This window comes from Callospermophilus lateralis, chromosome 3 (genome assembly GCF_048772815.1).
Source record: "Callospermophilus lateralis isolate mCalLat2 chromosome 3, mCalLat2.hap1, whole genome shotgun sequence".
NCBI classification, from domain to species: Eukaryota; Metazoa; Chordata; class Mammalia; order Rodentia; family Sciuridae; genus Callospermophilus; species Callospermophilus lateralis.
Window position 1 is genome coordinate 101,995,058 of NC_135307.1, and position 18,796 is coordinate 102,013,853.

General features: G+C 33.1%; 1 protein-coding gene across 9 annotated transcripts in view; it reads left to right on the forward strand.

Annotated features, from left to right (window-relative positions):
* Positions 1 to 18,796, forward strand: part of Tcf12 (transcription factor 12) — a 351,984-nt gene that overhangs the window by 242,239 nt on the left and 90,949 nt on the right. The gene's annotated exons all lie outside the window — the stretch shown is intronic.

The window sequence follows — 18,796 nt, forward strand, 5'->3', positions numbered from 1 at the left end:
GTAATCCCAGTGATGCAGGAGCCTGAGGCAGGAGGAGAATCATTAGTTTGAGGCCAGTCTCGGTGGCTTAGATAGTCCCTGTCTCAATAATAAAAATTTTAAAAGGGTAGGGGTCAGGGGATATACTCCGTGGTAAAGCACTCTGAGGTTCAATCCCCACTACTAGTAAGTAAAGTAAAATGTCTATTATTTCTGAAGGTGGTTTTTAATAATTCCCCATAGAAAAACAAAATTGCCGGTATGTAATATGAAGCATATATGATTAATCTCAATAGCTTGAATATCTATAATGTCAAACATACAGTTAACATTAGAAGTATTTTCATTTCTGTGCTGTATGTCACCAGTTTTTTAGGCTTCCATCTTTGACTTAGAAACTGTTTTAGCTTCTCTACATTCATCACATGTTGCATTTCTGCTAATGGCCATTTTCTCTGCTTTTTTCCCCCTATCTTTTCACTGAGAATCTTGAACTTTAAATTCACCTGCAGATTCCCTCAGAATCAAGGGAAAAACAATAAAAAGGAGAGGCAGAATATATTGTTTGCTGAGAACTTCCGTATTTAAAGACCTTCTAAGGATAAAAATGTATCTCTTTCCATTACAGGAATATATTTATTCTAAGCATTCTTAGTTTAGTTTCAAATTTTTTTTTCATATTAACCCAGGTAATAAAACCACTTTCCTTATAATGAAAAAAAAAAGAATATATTGTTTGTTTGTATCCATCTGCATTCTTCTCATGAGACCTACTCAGATTTTAGACATGAGCATATGAGCTATTCTTAACTGTTATATGAATAATACTCCATTTGATACATATCTCATAATTGTATCATTATCTTTAAGGGAGTTTTATGTAAGGTCCTTTTTTTGATATGCCTTCCTATTATAAAATAATGTATTATAAAAACTGAAGATCATCTTGTCTTTCCCATTCCTGGCAAACTCAATGGAAAGGTGTGTTCTGAAATAAGTAATTTTTGACTACAATATTTCCCCTGTATCCATGGTCTTGCTATCCGTGATTTCAGTTGCCTACAATCAGCTTCAATCTGAAAATTCCAGAAATAAGCAATTCACAACTTTTTAATTACATACTTTTCTGAGTAGTGTGATAAGAATATTATTTTGTCCAACCTACCATCCAAATCATCCCTTTGTTCAATGTATCCACACTGTATACACTACTTGCCTATTTGTACTTAGTAGCCATTTTGGCTTTCAGATTCTTTATTGTGGTATCTCAGGGCTTCTTTCAATTAACCTTTATTTTGCTTGATAATGGCCCCAAAGTAAACGAGTGGTGAGGCTGCCACTCTAGATATGCCAAAGGGAAAACATAAAGTGTTTCCTTTAAGTAAAATGATAAAAGTTCTGAACTTAATTAGGAAAGTAGAAAAAGTCATATGCTGACATTGCTAAGATCTATAATACATTAAAATATTTTGAGAGAAAGAAGAGAATATTCATATAAGTTTATTATGGAATATTTTTGTAATTGTTCTGTTTTATTATTGGTTATTCAACTCTTACTGTGTCTAGTTTATAAATTAAACTTTATAATAAATGTATATGTATAGGAAAAATAGAGTCCATACAATGTTCAGTACTATCCAGGGTTTTAGACATCCACTGGGGGATCCTGGAACATATCCCCAATAAGGGGGACTGGAATATCATGGAGTTGAGGGTTCTAGCAGGACCAGCATTCACATTTCTTAACTTCTGACCAAGTAGTCATACTCTGTTCTCATCTGATTGACCTTTTCCAGGTATGATGGTGTACACCTATAATCCCACCCTCTTGGGATTACAGTAGCTGAGGCAGGAGGATTGCAAATTCAAAGCCAACCTCAGCAATTTAGCAAGACCCTGTCTCTAAAACAACAAAAACAACAACAACAAAAACAGGCTGGTTGGGAGTATAACTCAGAGATTAAGTGCCCTTGGGTTCAATGCCCAATACCAAAAAAAAAAAAAAAAAAACCACACCTTTTTTTTTCATGGTGCTAATAATTGTTACCTTCTTTTCCATGTATTTGTTAATACTTTATTTCATTAGAGTTATTTAAAATATATAGATTTCTTTTATAACCAGTGTTATACCTTATCAGCTCTTACCAACTCACAAAACCCAAACTTTCATCATATTTATAGGAATATTGCAAGGTGACTTATATCACTTTTTAAAATATTTTTTAGATGTTGATGGGCCTTTATTTTATTCATTTACTTATATGTGGTGCTGAGAATTGAACCCGGTGCCTCACACATGCTAGGCAAGTGCTCTACCACAACCCCAGCCTCATATCACATTGATATCTTAAAATAGAATATCATGAAAGTATTTAACACTGTGGAAATTTAAAAAAAAAAAAAAAAAAAAAACAACTACAAATTGAGGATTGGGGTTGGTTTGTTTTTAGTTGTTGTTGTTTCATTTTTGTTTTTAACCAGTTGTTAATCATTTACCAGCAAACCACTCATGAAATTACAGGTTACACAAAGGGTACTGGAGGTTTGATCCTTAATACCACATAAAAATAAACAAATAAAGGCATTCTGTGCATCTACAGCTACAAAACAAAAGAAAATTTTTTTAAACTTATAGAAAGGTCTTGGGTAACACAAAGCTAGAATGCTAGGCAGGCATGCACAAGGACCTTGGTTTAATCTCCAGCACCGAAAAAAAAAAAACAAAGCAAAAGTTATAGAAGACCAAAAAATATAAGTACTTATTCACATCACAGTGGGTCAGTAGAAAAGCAGCAGTTGAACTTGTTTTTTGAAAAATGACAGTACCAAGTTAGATTCACTGTTTTTTCTATGTAATTTTACCAATATCTATTGATAAGAAGCATGATGTCCTCTTTTCTGAGCCAGATTAAATGTGGATCAGTGTTTGTCATATTTCTGTTTATAACTGGTACGAGAACTCACTGTTTTAGGCTACAAATTATTTTTTGATTTTATAGTCTAAATTTGAATTTTTTAATGAGTTGGTTTGCACCTTGATTCTTAATTTTAATCTTAGCTACATCACTCTCATCAAAATTTTGCACATCACTTAATCATCACTGTTCTTCTATGAATAGGTTGAGAGCAAACCAAAATTTTAAAATCTAATTTATATCATTTTTAACAATAAATGGTAAAAAATAACTACAAAGAGTTATATAGTTTTGAAGTGCTCTGCAAACTGCCATTATGAAATATCATCAAGTAGACTTGTCTCCTAGCCTGCTTCAAGGCCTTAAAATTTTTTTCACCAAAATCTCAGATCTAAGGTAGCAGTTTGGTCAGTTAATATTGAATCTTGTCCTTATAGTTTTTATTTATTATTTATCAGGTATATAAGATTGCTAGTCTCATTTCCTAATGATATAGTAGAACATAAGTAAATATAAGTTGAATGTAGTAAGAAAAAAAGGAATGTAAGATTTAGAATCAGTAGACCTAGATTTAAATCCTGTCTCTGTTTGATTCTGTCATATGAAAAATATGATCAGCAATTTCTGCTTCTATATACATTGTGGGTCTAAGAAGGTTAAATTAGTGTGCTTATGAAGAGAAGTTCATATTTCTCTTCAGACATCTCACATACTAAAATGTCTGATAAGTGCCTAATATTATTTCCAAGATATCTGTAAGTTTGAGAGCCACTGGTCTGATGTCAGTGTCACTGTTAAACTTAAGGAAAAAAACTATTGTAAGCATTTTGATACCATAGCTAGTTAATCATAGTCAATGCTTTTATTAATGAGTTATCACATTTCTCCCCTCTTAACAAAGGTATTACTATTAATTAAAATTAATGGTAACCTCTATTTACATAATTTTCCTGTTTTGCTAAGGTGAATCTTAATAGTTTTTGCCAAGGTTGATATGCACTACACCAGATTTAATTCTCATATTAAAAAAAAATTATTTTAAGCCTAGGTACATACCACTCTAATAACAGTAAATAGTAAACCTAAACCCATGTATGAGGTTTTTAGTTATGATATGACTAAAATGCAGCAAAACACAAAATTCCAAGTCTATACTCATAACTCCTTCCATTTTAATTTATTTGGTTGAGGAGAGGTTGGGAATTCATACATTTATCAAGTATTCCCAGAAATTCTAATTCACATGGCCTGGGTTTTATGAATTGAGAAACCCAGCTTTTCTGTATATACCAAATCTAAGGATATATGGGATATAAAAACAAAAGAAACCACAAAATTACTCTTTGAGAACTATTTATAAACATTTTAGAGACCAACAGGCCTATGGAGATTAAAATAAGGTTATTGGAGTGTATGATGGGCAATAACAATACATATTGCTTTATACAAGATTTAAAGATAGTCAAGAATGATTCATTTTTTGAAAAATTGAAAGAAGCAAGCATGACCCAGAGAAGAAACCCCAAAATTCAGCAGAGCAGAGAGAAGACTGTACTGCAGCAAGGACAGACAGCACCAGTGAGGCCAGGAGGGCTCTTAAAATAAGAAAAAGAATTCATCACTGTGAAAGAAACAATGGCTTAGCTGTTTATTATTGTTACTTAGCTCTGACTGCTGCAATTGCTGGCAGAAATTTTGATAGATGATACCAGCTGACTTGGGGCCTGAGTAAGTAAGCTCAGGAAATTGAAGACTCAGGAAAAAAAAAAAAATAAAAGGTATATTACTTCCATTCAAAGAAAACCTGTATTCCAAACAGTATTCGTTATTATGGATCAGAGAAGGAAAACACACGACTTAATTGGCTGCCATTTTGTCTTTTCTGTTCACAAGTGACAAAATTCAAGGAAATATAAATTAGTGACTATAAAATTATATCCACATACCACCTTGAAGCCATTTTTCTTCAACAAAATCCCCTAAGAAGCATTAACTCTGCTATTAATGTACATAAATGCAGCTGACATACTGCAAAATTCAGGCTAATTTAATAATGCCTGATGGGCCTTACTTCATGTTAAGATGATGTAATAATATATTGCTAAATGAGTCTCCTCATATTACCTTCACATCAGTCTTATAACTGATGGGCCATTAAAAGGAAACTGGTGTAGCAGTGTTACCGGAAACATTGATAGATTATTCTACAATTGAATTTTTTTTAATGGATTCAACACAGAACTTAGAACCCATCATCTTTACTAAAAATAGGTATTTACTTTTAAAACTGCTATATAGTTAAGTGAAAAATCCTTTTGTCATTACAAAGGTTTTCAAGTATTTTTTCAAGTAGTTTGAAAATTTTCTTAACCTAGAAGATGGCAGGGTCTGGTTTTTCTTCAGAAAGTTGAAAGTTTTATCTGAGTTAGTTCAGTATAACGTTGAGAAAATGACAAATTTAAAATTTAGCTAACTCTGTTATTTGAAAATTCACTCGTACATATCATTTGCTTCTTTCTCTTTTCTTCCATTATCTTATAATGAGTCAATAATACATCAGGAAAACAAAAATGATAAATGTGTAAATACCTATCAAAAAAACTTCAAAATAAATAAAGGAACATTTGATAGAATTAAAGAGAGAAATAAATATTCATAATCATATTTGAAGATTTGAATACCTCTTTCACAGCAATTGACAGAATACTAGGCAAAAACCTTAGTAAAGACCTAGAATTAAGTAAACGATCAACAACCTTGACCAGTTGGCACTTATAGAACTCCACATTCAACAACTGAATAATATTTTTCTTTCAAGGGCACATGTTACATTCAACAGTTTTGACCCATATGGTGGTCCATAAAATTATTGTCAATAAGGTATCTAGAAAAATACCAAATATTTGAAAATTAAGCAACACGTATCTAAATAACCCATCATTTAAAAAAAAAAAAAAAAACACACAAAGGGCCAAACACAGTGGCATATGCCTGTAATCCCAATGACTCTGGAGGCTGAGGCAGGAGGATTGCAAGTTCCAAGCTAGCCTTAGTAACTTAGCCAGACCTAAGCAACTTAGTGAGGCCCTATATCAAAAATTTAAAGAGCTGGGGATGTGGCTCAGTGGTTAAGCTCCCTTAGGTTCAATCCCCGGTGCTCCCTTACCCCCCCTCCAAAAAAAAAGAGAAATCACAAGGGAATTTAGAAAGTATTTCAAACTGAATGATAATGAAAATATGACCTAACAAATTTTTTTAGTACAGCTGAAGCAGTGCCTAGAGGAAAAAGTATAACTTTAAATGCTTATTTAGAAAAGTGAATGACCTCAGATTCTTCCCTAAGAAACTGGAAAAGCACAAAGTAGTAGAAGGAAGTACTGAAATAAGAGCAGAAATCTTTTATTATTATTTTCTCTTTTTAATAGAAAAAAAAACAAAGGCCCAAACTAAGCCTAAAATTATTTATTTGAAAAAATAAAATTAATAAATCTTAGGCCACTTAACACAGAGAGGGAAAAGAGAATACAAACAATATCTGGGGTAAAAGAAATACTTGATGTATACAGTAAGAAGAGAATAAGGAAATATTAGTAACAATTCAGTAAATTTAACAAATTTCATGAAATAGACAAATTCCTTGAAAAGTATTTACTGAAAGAGACAAGATAAAATCTGAATAGATGGATCAGTATTAATGAAAATGAATTTCTCTCAAAAACCTTCCTAAAAAGAAAGCTTGCAGGTCACATAGTTTCACCAGTGAATTATTTTTTAAATTCTTAATGGAGAAAAAAGTAACAATACTACTGCTGATCTTATATAAACTGTTTTAGAAAACAGAAGAGAGGAGGAAGAGCAGCAGCTCAGCTTATTTTTTGAGGTGAACTATATACCCATATGGTTTGTACCAGAAATGAAAGTTTGGTTTAATATTTGAAAATCAAAATCTATAGAGTTCATCCTATTAACAAGCTCAAGGAGAAAATCAGTATGAATATTTCCATTGGTATGGAAAAATTATTTGTCAAAGTTGAATACTTTGACAAATAAAAATCTTATAACAGAGTAATAGAAGGCTACTTCCACCATTTGATAAAAGACATGCATATAAAAACCTATGGCTAATAGCATACTTATTGATGAAAGACTAAATGCTTTTCCCATAATACCAAATGAAAGCAATCATTCCAGTGTCCCCATCTTCACTTTATATCCTGGCTAGTGTAAGAAGGTGAGAAGAATAGGACATAACAATTGAAAGGGAATAAGTTAAGCCTAATTTGCAGCTGATAATGTTTATGTGTATAGGAAGTCCTAAAGAATCATCAAGAAAATTTCTAGAGCTCACAAGTACTTTTTGGTCTACCACAGATACAAAATTGATTAAAAAATTATATGGGTGCAGTGTGTGTTCTTATAATTCCAGCTACCTAAGAGGCTGAGGCAGGAGGATTATGTGTTCAAGGTCAATCAGGGTGATAAAGTGAAATCTGTCTCAAAATATATATTGTGTTTCTATACATTGGCAATGAGTGAATGGCTAGAAAATGAGATTAACAAAACAATATTGTTTATGGTAGTATCAATGGGCATCAGTACTCATGGATAATTTTAACAAAAGATTTTAGTCAAGCATAGTGGCGCATGCCTATAATCTTAGCAATTTGGAACACTGATACAGGAGCATCACAAGTTCTAGGCCAGCATCAGCAACCTACCAAGGCCCTAAGCAACTTAATAAGACCCTATCTCGAAATGAAAAATAAAAAGGCCTGAGTATATAACTCAGTGGTAAAGCAGCCCTGAATTCAATTCCCCAGCACCCCTCTCCCAAATTTTAAGACTTCAACAATGAAAATATTAAGCACTCCTGTGATAAAATAAAGAAAATCTAAAAACCATCACTTAAATCTAAATATTGACAAGATTATTTAAAAGTTCATTTTAAACAATGGATTTACCTCACCTGACTTCATGGTTTACCACAAAGCAGTATTAACCAAAACAAAGATGGTGTGATATTTATATAAAGATTAATAAGCAGCCCAAGGAACAAACTCAGAAATCCAGAAAGGAACCCACATATATATGGCAGATAATGTTTGATAAGAGCACCACAGCAATTCAATGGTAAAAGAAAAATCTCTGTAACATATGGTACTGGAGCATGTATGGGGGGAAAAGGGGGAAAATTATTTCTTACCTTATACCATATAAAACATAAATTTGAAATGAATCATAAACTTACTTTGAATCCTAGAATAACAAAGCTACTGGGAGGGAACCAGATAAATATCTTCACCACCTTGGTTTAAACAAGTATTTCTTTAAAAAGACAGAAAGCATGAAACATGAAGGGAACATTGATGAATTTAACTTAATAAAAATTTAAAATTTGTACTTATGAAACACTGTGAAGAACATGAAGCAGGGAGTGTGTGTGGTACCGCACATCTATAATATATAAGCTTCTTGGGAGACTGAAACCAAGCTACCACTTGTGCCTAGGAGTTCAAGGCCAACCTGGACAATATAGCCTGAACCTGTATCTTTAAGAAAAGGAGAAAATAAAAATTCACCAACTAAGATACAATATTTGCAATCTTCTGTCTAACAGATTTTGTATGTAGAATATATGATGGTCCCTGACAACTCAATATAAAAAGATAAGCAACTCAATTTTTTAAAAAAATAGGTAAAACACTTGAGCAGATATTTCACACACACACACACACAAAAAAAAAAAAAAAACAAATACAAATGACCAATCATCTTGTGAAAAAATGTTCTTCATTATTAGTTATCAGCACATATAAATTAAAACTATAATGTCATATCACTACACACCCACCAGAATAACTAAATTTTAAAAGACTAGAAACATCAAATGTTGGCAAAGATATGGATCAACCTGAATTATTATTTTACATTTCTAGTGGATCTGTAAAATGGCACAATGACTTTAGAGAACTGATGACAGTTCTGCTTCATGACTTAGCAGTTTTGCTTCTGAGTGTTTATTCAAGAGAAATGATAACATTGTGCACAAAAATTTTTATCAACAATGTTCATAGCAACTTTATGCATCTTATTTTAAAATTGGAAAGAAACCCAGGTGTTTATTAACAGAATGGATAAATAATCTCTCATTTTCATAAAATGAATGCTATTCAACAACAACAGCAACAGAAAAAGAATGATCTAATGATACATGGCAGCAACATAGGTGACTCTTATTAATGTGCCAAGATCTCAAAAATACATAGTGTAGAATTCCATTTAACTAACTTTTATAAAAGGTGAAGCTATCTATGTTGATAAAAATCCAGTCAATGGTTACCTCTGGGAAGAAGATGTAATTGTGAAGGACTTAAAGAAGCATTTTGGAATAATGGGTGTGTTTTGTGTCTTAATATGTATTCTTCAAAACTGACTTGAGTAAATATATCTAAAATATGAATGTTGTGTATATACACATCTTAGTTTTAAAAAATAAAATGAAAAACATGGCATTTACAAACTTGACATACTTAGAAATAAATTTTCACAAAAGATATGTGAAATCTTGATACTGGAAACTACTAACCAGGGCTTAGAAAAAATTTAAAGCCTCAGCAAGTGCATAGGTATGTCATGTTCATGGATTCAAAGAGTATTCTTAAAATGTCAGTTCTTTCCAAAGTGATCTGAAGACTTAAATGCAACCCTAGTTATAATCCCAATGGGATTTTCTTTTTGTAGGAATTAAGCTTTTTCTAAAATTTGTTTGGATATACAAAGAACCTAGAATACCCAAATCAGCTAAAGAAGCAAAGAGCAAAGTAGGGCTGGGAGCAGAGGCACATGCCTGTAATCCCAGCAGCTCAGGAAGCTGAGGCAGGAGGATCAAGAGTTCAAAACCAGCCTCAGCAATTTAGCAAGGCCCTGTGCAACTCAGTGAGACTCTATGTCTAAATAAAATACAACAAAGGGCTGGGGATGTGGCTCAGTGGTTGAGTGCTCCTGAGTTCAGTCCTACTAATAAAAACACCAAAGGGGGAGGGGGAAGATTTATGTTACCTAACTACAAGATTTAGTAGAAAGCTACAGTAATTAAGCAATATGCTACTGAATTATCCAGACTAAGATATCCACTAAGATGTCAACAAAATAAAGCCCAGAAGTATACCAATTATTATGGGGTCTGTGTGATTTTTCAGTAGCATTGCCAAAGCAGAATAATGGGACAAAAAAGATTTTTTTGAAACAATGATGCAGTAATAAGCAAATGGGTACTTACATGGATAAATGTGAACACGAGGCCTTCTTTCATACTAAGCGCTAACAATTATTGAAGATGGATCTAAAACCTAAATGTAAAAACTAAAACTACAGAGCTTTAAGAAGTAAATGTGGGCTGGGGCGGTAGCTTAGTTGGTAGAGTCCTTGCCTAGCACGTGTGAGGCATTGGGTTTGATCCTCAGCACCACAAAAATAAAATAAAGGTATTGCATCCATCTACTAAAAAAAAAAAAGAAGAAGAAGAAACAAACGTAGCTGGGTGCTGTATCACATGCCTGTAATCCCAGTGGCTCCAGGGGCTGAGGCAGGAGGATCACAAGCCTCAGCAACATAGTAAGACCCTGGGTAACTTAGTGAGACCCAGTTTCAAAAAAAGGGGGGGGTGGGGGGGGGCTAGGGATGTGGCTCATTAGTTGAGTGACCCTGGATTTAATCCCTGGTACAAAAAGTGTGTGTGTAGAGGGGAAGTAGTAGTAAAGGCCTCTGCTTATCAGAAGACATGGGTAAATAAATAATAGACAAGCCACAATCTAAGAGTCAATATTTTCAAAATATATATTTAACAAATGGGTGGTATCCAGGATATATAAAAACTAAGCTGGGTCATGGTGGCACATGCCTGTAATCCCAGCAATTAAGGAGGCTGAGGCAGGAGGATCACAAGTTTGAGGCCAGCCACAGCAACTTAGGGAGGCCCTTTGCAACTTAGTGAGACACTATCTCAAAAAATAAAAAGGGGAGCTGGGATTGTGGCTTAGAGGCATAGCGTGCGCCTAGCGTGTCTGAGGCACTGGGTTTGATCCTATGTACCACATAAAATGAAGATATGGTGTTCACCTATAACTAAAAAACATTTTTTTAAAAAATAAAAAGGGTTCTGGATGTAGCTCAGTGGTAAAGCACCCCTGGGTTCAGTCCTAGTATCAAAAAACAAAAACTCTGCATGGTCACCCAGGGTAGTGGGATGTTTAAATACAGTGGACTGACAAGTTTACAATGCCTTTCTAGACTTGTATTCTGTGGTTATTTCAAGAATAGTATCAATTAATATAATCAGAGACTCTCATGTGACTTCCTACAGTGCCCTGCTATATCCCTTAAGAGGATTAATTAGAGATAATTGTTTTTAAATGCAATTGTTTGGATGATTATTAATGTAGACAAACGTAATAGTAGGTACCTTTTGGACTTAATTTTTAGAAATATAATATTTAGAACTAGAAAATATTATATAGCTTTCTGAGCAAATATATTTCAAAACAGACATAAGTGAACAAAAACTCATTTAGAGAACTTGGCATATTGTAAAGTAACTTGCAACTTAACCTATAGTGAGCAGCTGAAGAATTTAGATGTGTTTAGTTTTAACAAGTTAGGACACTATTAATGAGAGATATTTTTAAAGCATAATTTGACTTTTTCTGTAATTTTTAAGGTTTACATGTTATAGACAGTGATTAGAATGTTGCCATCAACTTAGAGGAATGTTCTCATAGTGAAGGGGTTGAGAGGATGGAGTTTTCAACCTTAGTAGAAAGTTATTCTCTCATCATGCATTCAGTCAGAGGCTAGACATCCCCTTTACAGAGATTTTAATAATAAAGGGATTAAAGCACCTGTTGTTTGATTGGAGAACAAAAAAATAGACCTTAAAATGTTCTTCAATTCTCTGAGCTCTCTAGTGACAAGTAAAAGGCTTTCCAAATGGTATTAATGATATATCTCAGGCTGGTCACTAGAAGATACTATTGACACTAAACTCTAATAATACCCAGCAGACTAAATGCCTAACAGACAGCAAATGGTTAAATTGATACAGTGATCTGTTTTGCAGGTCTATTGGGTAGGTTAATAATGATGATAATACATAATTAGCATATATATCAGACACTTAATCTTACAAACATTATTTCATTTGGTCCCTGCAATACTCTATGAAAAGAAGTGGTGTTATTGTTGCTGCTGCTGCTATAGCTACTGTAGCTGCTATTATTATTATTATTATTTGTATTTGATAGCTAAGGAACCTGAAGCCTCAAAGCAGCTATCTGATTTATCCAAGATTACGTAGCTGGTAAATGTCAAAAGGACAGGAGAATTGAAGTAGTGATGAGAGAATGATTGAAGTAATAGACTCTGTGGTCTAGATTTCAAAAGAAGGAAATGAAGACATGATTAAACTTTGGGACTAGAATAAAGGTCAGGATATTTCATGTCATGAGGTGAGAGAACAAGTACAGTAAGTAATAATAGAGTGATGCCACTGAAAGAGTAGAAGGTTAGGTCAAACAGAATATTGGATCTGAAAATTTCAGAAGTCAAGTGGTTCCCAGTGCTGACAACATCCTCCTTTAGGGAACAGATTATTAGGCTGTGACTGGGGGGTTGTTGGAGTCAGGAAGGTTGGGTCAATGTTGAAGCCATCCAAGAGGTGATTCTGTCTTGAAGAAGCATGTGAAAGAGCCATATGCAGTCACTGGTGCACAGTAGCCATTCAGAAAATGTGTGAAGCTGAACCGTGTTATCTAATTGTCTGGGCTTTGTAAGTTTGTTGATACACAGGTAAAATTAATTTTGTGGGAGGAAAATCAGATAATAGGCAATTGTAATTTCCTGCTTCTGCTAAAAGCCAGAGAAAGTTACATTTCTGTGAGGGTTATTTGGCAGGGAAAAAGAATTCACCCATTGTTTGTGTTCTCTCCATAAAAATTGATAATTATATTTTTGGTGATACTTAGTGCTGTTTGGGAGCATTGTTTCAGAAAGTAATTTATTCATTTGCAAAATTATGTCTAGGTAAAAGAGCCTATTAAATAATTGGTATAAATTAGATACCATCTCAAAACAAATAAAGAAGAATGAGTACATAGTGGATGTTACATAGTGAGAGATTGCCTTCAGTTTTGAAGGGTATAATAATCTAGACAATGGCAAAATAAGTGGAGCAGGAACATTAGAATGTTGACAGATGTCAAAACTGGATCATGGGTACCTTGTGCTGATTTTTCTACTTTAGTATATATATGAAATTTTCCAAAATTAATTCAGTATTTTGAAGATGTCCAGTTGTAATGTATCAGTTCATAAAGTATCACATGCTTAATTTATGTCAAATGCTGTATTGGGTTGTGTGTTAACAGGTATACATATAGAGAATGGATTGGGAAGAAGGGTACTTATTTGCTACAGGTGAAGGCTAGCATTAAAGAGAAAGGGAGTAGCTTCAAAGTATTAGAACTCTTCTACAAGTGTTAGGACTACTGACATGCACAAAAGAAAAGAAAGATGACATTCTTTGTCTCTTATAGTTCTAATATTAGTACCCTTGTAAGTATAGCTGGCTCCTTTGTATTCATTGAAGGAAAGGCTCAAAGGCATATTGATTGCTGTAGGAAAATATTCACAAGGCCCTTTTTAATAGGAAGTTTTTAAATTCAGGCAGTCAGAAAAACTGCTCACTTTGGAGAAGAAATGGTTAAGAGTGTATTCACTACCAATGCCCTTAAAGTCTTCCACCAAGGAAATCTATTATTGCATGTTCAGAAGACGACTCCTTTTGAAACCTACAGAACCCTAAAATAAAATAATTTATTGCATGTTTGTGATTATTTAAATACCAAATACATTAAAATGGCTTTTATCTGGACTTCATATTTCTTTTATTTCCATGAAGTATTTCTGTCTTGATTTACATCCCATATCTCTCTACCCTGATATCTTGTCATTGGCTGATACAGGATTTGGGAGGAAAGCTGAAAAAAATTAGTGAAAAAGAAATATTAACATAGTAAAATTTCCCTTTGCTACTGATAATTAAAGAGGAAAGAAACTACTGGATTATCATGTTTTAGTAACTTAGTAGTACATAGGTATTTTATTTTCTTTTTTAAGCCAGAAAGATTGGTGATTGCATAGGCAGGGTGCATGTGATGGATGACTGTCATTATCTTCTCAAACCTGCTTGACACTGTAAGTATAGACAGTGATGATTAAATTTTCAAGAAACTGTGCTGAGATTATAAGATTTGGGACTTGTTAAAGAATCAGCTTAACAGTTGGCTAGTAGTGGCTGGTATGTTTTTATTTACCCAGGATAGGATTAGAAGCATCTTAGGTTTTCTTTCACTTTGTTTCCCTGTACTGTCTCCCCAGCCCCCACCCCTGAATTAATGTATTGTCCAAAGTGTTGGTAATGACTTGGAACTATTCAGGTTGCACAAAGCATTTAATGAAATCTTGTCTTAGACAAAACACTAGAGAGGATCATAATTAATGTCTCATTTTCTGCCAGTTGCTATTGATTACTCATTCAAGATCCCTTTGTTCTCAGAATGATAACAACTGTAGTTTGCATCACTATCTAATGAGATTCTCAGGATAGAATTCTTTAACAGCATGCTGATAATTGCTAACATATCCTTGAAATTTTAATGTAAATGAATTAGCATCATAATACAATTATTTCACAAATGTCAGTGTTTTCCAAATTTTAAATTTATTAGTCTTTTTTAATCATTTGTAGAAAATTAACAGAAGGCTGATATATTACTGAAACTCAACATGTATTGTTTGCCCTGAGTTCCTCTCACCCTCTGAGATTTTGATTTGATTAGGACTTGAGATGAGAGACTTCTTTGTCAGTCTTCAGTTCTCCTGTGACAATCTCTGAAACTTCAGATGGATTTACAGCTAAAGCATACTGTGATTTTTTTTTCTTTCAATTTAAAGAATTGCAAATAAACCCTGGGTCACTCCTCTAATTCCAGCTACTCAGATGAGGCAGGAGAATCGCAAGTTCAAAATCAGCATGGGTTACTTAGTGAGGCCCTATCTCAAAATAAAATAAAATTTAAAAGGGCTAGGTACACAGCTCAATGATAGATCAGCCCCGACTTTAATTCACACTACCAAAAAAAGAAAAATGAAAATTAAAAAAATTATAAAGCTACTGTACTGACTTTTCTCCAAGAACAAATTTGTCTCTTCAGACAAAATAAAGCATGGTACTAGGACACATAGAAATTAAACAGTACCTATATTCTGTTTTATCACGATTATGTTTTATGCCTTTATCCCTTTAATTTTAGCACACTCCCTCCTCAGAAAGATGTCTGTTTTGAACATCTGCTTGCCTTTATGTATTGAAACTGCATACCATTTCAGGAGTATAAAAAAGGCATGAAATTAGGAAATTTTATAGACCGTACACACAGCCGAGGTTCTAGGAGTCCATAATATTTAAATATTTTTGAGGTATGTGATATTAGAATTCTCAGTCTCATTATTCAAGAAAACAAATTAATGATACTTCAAATTTTTAATCATTAAATGGTGCTGATAATTTTTGACATAAGGTTAATTAGGCCCTTATTTAATCTGAAGTTATGAATGGAATCAAAGTATATTTAGTATGTGTTTAAACTAATCCATTTAATGATAAAATGCAGTTCTGAGAAAGCAAGCTTGTTTGTCAAGACTACAGACATTTTCTCCTTTAAGGATAAAGAACATGTAAATTATTATAGTGTAATTCTGAACCCTTCTAGCTACTGAACAGTACCATTTATGTAGGATGTTATTTTGCCTTCTTATAAGATCACATTTAGAGTACCTTCCTATTCAATTAACAAGTTCATATTAATAAATGATATTGGCCAAATCTACTATTTTATTAAGTTCACATTTGAGAGCAGAATAGTTCTTACACATGAAGAGGGACAGAGAAAACTTGAAAAAAGTACGTATCAGGTTATTAAAATTCTTTATAAAGAAATGCATATTTTTGTTGACTGGCTAGATCCGTGTCATAATGATTTCAAAGTGTTACTGTAGGTTATACTGCAATTATATGGCTAAATTATATTTTAGGCTATATTAGACTGCAATTATAATTTAGGCTATATTAGACTGCATTTCAGGGTTAGGTATGTTTTTCAGAGATGAGGTTCTAGATGACTATTAAAAATTTATTTTCTAACACTGTGTTAAGAAATGAGTGCCATGTCATTTCAGAATACTAGCTCTACCTTGAATAAGATGCTTTCTCAGAATAAACTGATTTGCCTAGTCCTGAATCCTCTGGGATATTTGTATTCTTTCTGCCTAAGATACCTCTAGGACAAGATCAGTGGTAATCAATAGTGCTTCTCATTTGTTTTAGGCAGACAGAAAAATCAATATAAGCTGATATCTAATTTTAGTGTAGGAAAATAAAAATATAATAATTTGTTATTTATACTTTGGATTTCCTAAATGTATAAAGAATCAAAGTAAGAAAAAGTATGTCATTTTTTTACTGATAGAATATAAAAATGTAAGGCTTTTATAATTTAGCCCTTGATTTTTTTAGCCATATTTTTTATTGACTTATTAGATGATATTTCATAGATTGTCAAGTCCTTATAGAGAAAACCATGTTCTAAACTTCCTTTTTATTTCTTATAGTGCTCAACTGTTCATTTTAGTGAACAGGATAAAATATGATATTATATTCTTAAAAAGAAACAACTTCTGCATGTTCTTTGCCTAATCATATTGATCATGATATAGTTTAAACAGAGGGCATTAGTTAATGTTATGGTTAAAACAGCTGAGTGAAATACAGCCTCTATATGCATTTTGGCATTAATATTCATGATGGAACAAGAAGACAGAACATTTCTTGTCCATATGTGTCTCTAATGAAGAGAAAAGTTTATTAACACTAAACTTAGTTATAAATAGGCATTTTTCCCCTAAGAAGTTTATTTTCCTTTTTCTTCCTATACTATACTCATGTATGCAAAGTATAACATTTTGCATTCTGTAAGTAACTTGGCTTTAGAATTGTAACCCATAAATTAATTTATAAATCACTTACATTTTTTTCAAGTTAACAATCTTATAAATGTAATTAGCTTCCTGAACTGCTATAGGAATCTTGATGTGGTGAGGAAAAGACTTTAAAACAGACGTGGGTGTGACTGCTGTAAACATTTACCTTGACGGTACATTTGAAAATGCACTAGTGAATTCTCAGTATTTTTCTTTTCTCCTAAATTTTTATTTTGAAAAATTACCAACAGAAAAGGTGTAACACAAAAGGAGGATGAAGAGTACAATGAACAGCTGTGAACTCTTAATCAAGATTCATCAGTTAGCATTTCACCACATTTATGTACTCGGGTTCCTTTTTTTCACCCTATGTGTGTATGTTTGTATGCTGTGACTTTATACTCACAAATGTGCATTCATACTTCCACTGAGTGATTTAAGTTGACATTTTTCTGTACTTGATCTCAATTGATATAGTTTGAATCTGTCACATACTTCTTTGCATTTAGCCTCTAATTGTCAATCCTGTCTAAGGGTCTGTCACTATTGCCTGTGTTCTGCCTAATTCCACCATCCTATCTTAATCATAGTCATTGGAAGTTGTAACCCAACAACATTGGATTCAGGGTAGAAAAGGTCTCCTGAAACTTTAGGTCACATACTTAGGACAAAAGATTTGTCCCTAGGAAATGGAAAATAAAAATATCTTTATTCTTGTGATATTTAGAATGTGGTGATTTGTAAGAAAAATTTAAAACATGAAACTGAATTTTCATATTAACTAAGCCAATAACCATTCTATACACTTGTATTTTTAAACAATTCTGTGAACTATTTGTAATGTATACATTTAAAGAGGCTCATTGGTGTTAGATCATTTGTCCAGGATCACTGTATCACCAGTCATGATTTGAACACAGAGGAGCTGACTCAAATACCCACACCATTTCCAGGACATCAGTATTTTTGTTTAGTCTTTCTTTCTTTTCCTCCCCCTCCCCCCCACTTTTTCTCCCCCATCCCCGGGGATGCTTAACCACCAAGGCACATCCCCATTCCTTTTTATTTTACTTTTTATTTTTATTTTTTTAGTTTGAGATAAAATGGTCTCATTAAGTTAGTTAGGGCCTCAATAAATTATTAAGGTGACTTTGAACTTGTAATCCTCCTGCCCTAGTCTCCCCTAGTCTCCCAAGTCACTGGAATTACAGGCATGTGCCACTACAGCCAGCAATGTTTAGTCTTATTTTTAGATATAAAAATGACACATTCCTATTCAATATTTAGGTTATTCCATTCCTCATTACTATAACAATTACTTGACATCTTTAAGAAATAACTCACTGGCTACATTTTATTAATTCTGAAATTTTATCTATCTTTCCTTATTACCCAGGTAGATAAGACTTTCTCTTCACTAGCCTCTAAATTCAGTCTTTTGTCACACTATTGAAGCATTAGATTAGAGGTCGAAAAATATTTCACAAAAAGGGCTAAACAGTAAATATTTCAGGCTTTGCAAACCATATGATCTCTGTTGCAACACTAAACTCTTCCATTATAGCATGAAATAGCCACAGTCAATACATAAATGAATGTCAAGGATTTTTTAGGAGTGGGGAAGCTAATATAAATCATTACCTTATATATTTGTAAGAATTTGTAGAAAATGTTGTAAGGAGCATAAGAAACATACAAGTGTCCTTCTCGCTTATATCTGTGTGTGTACAATGACCAGCTTTATTTTACTTCCACGTGAGAAAATGCAGATGAAGTAGTAAATACCACAGTTACTTCAAAACATTGTC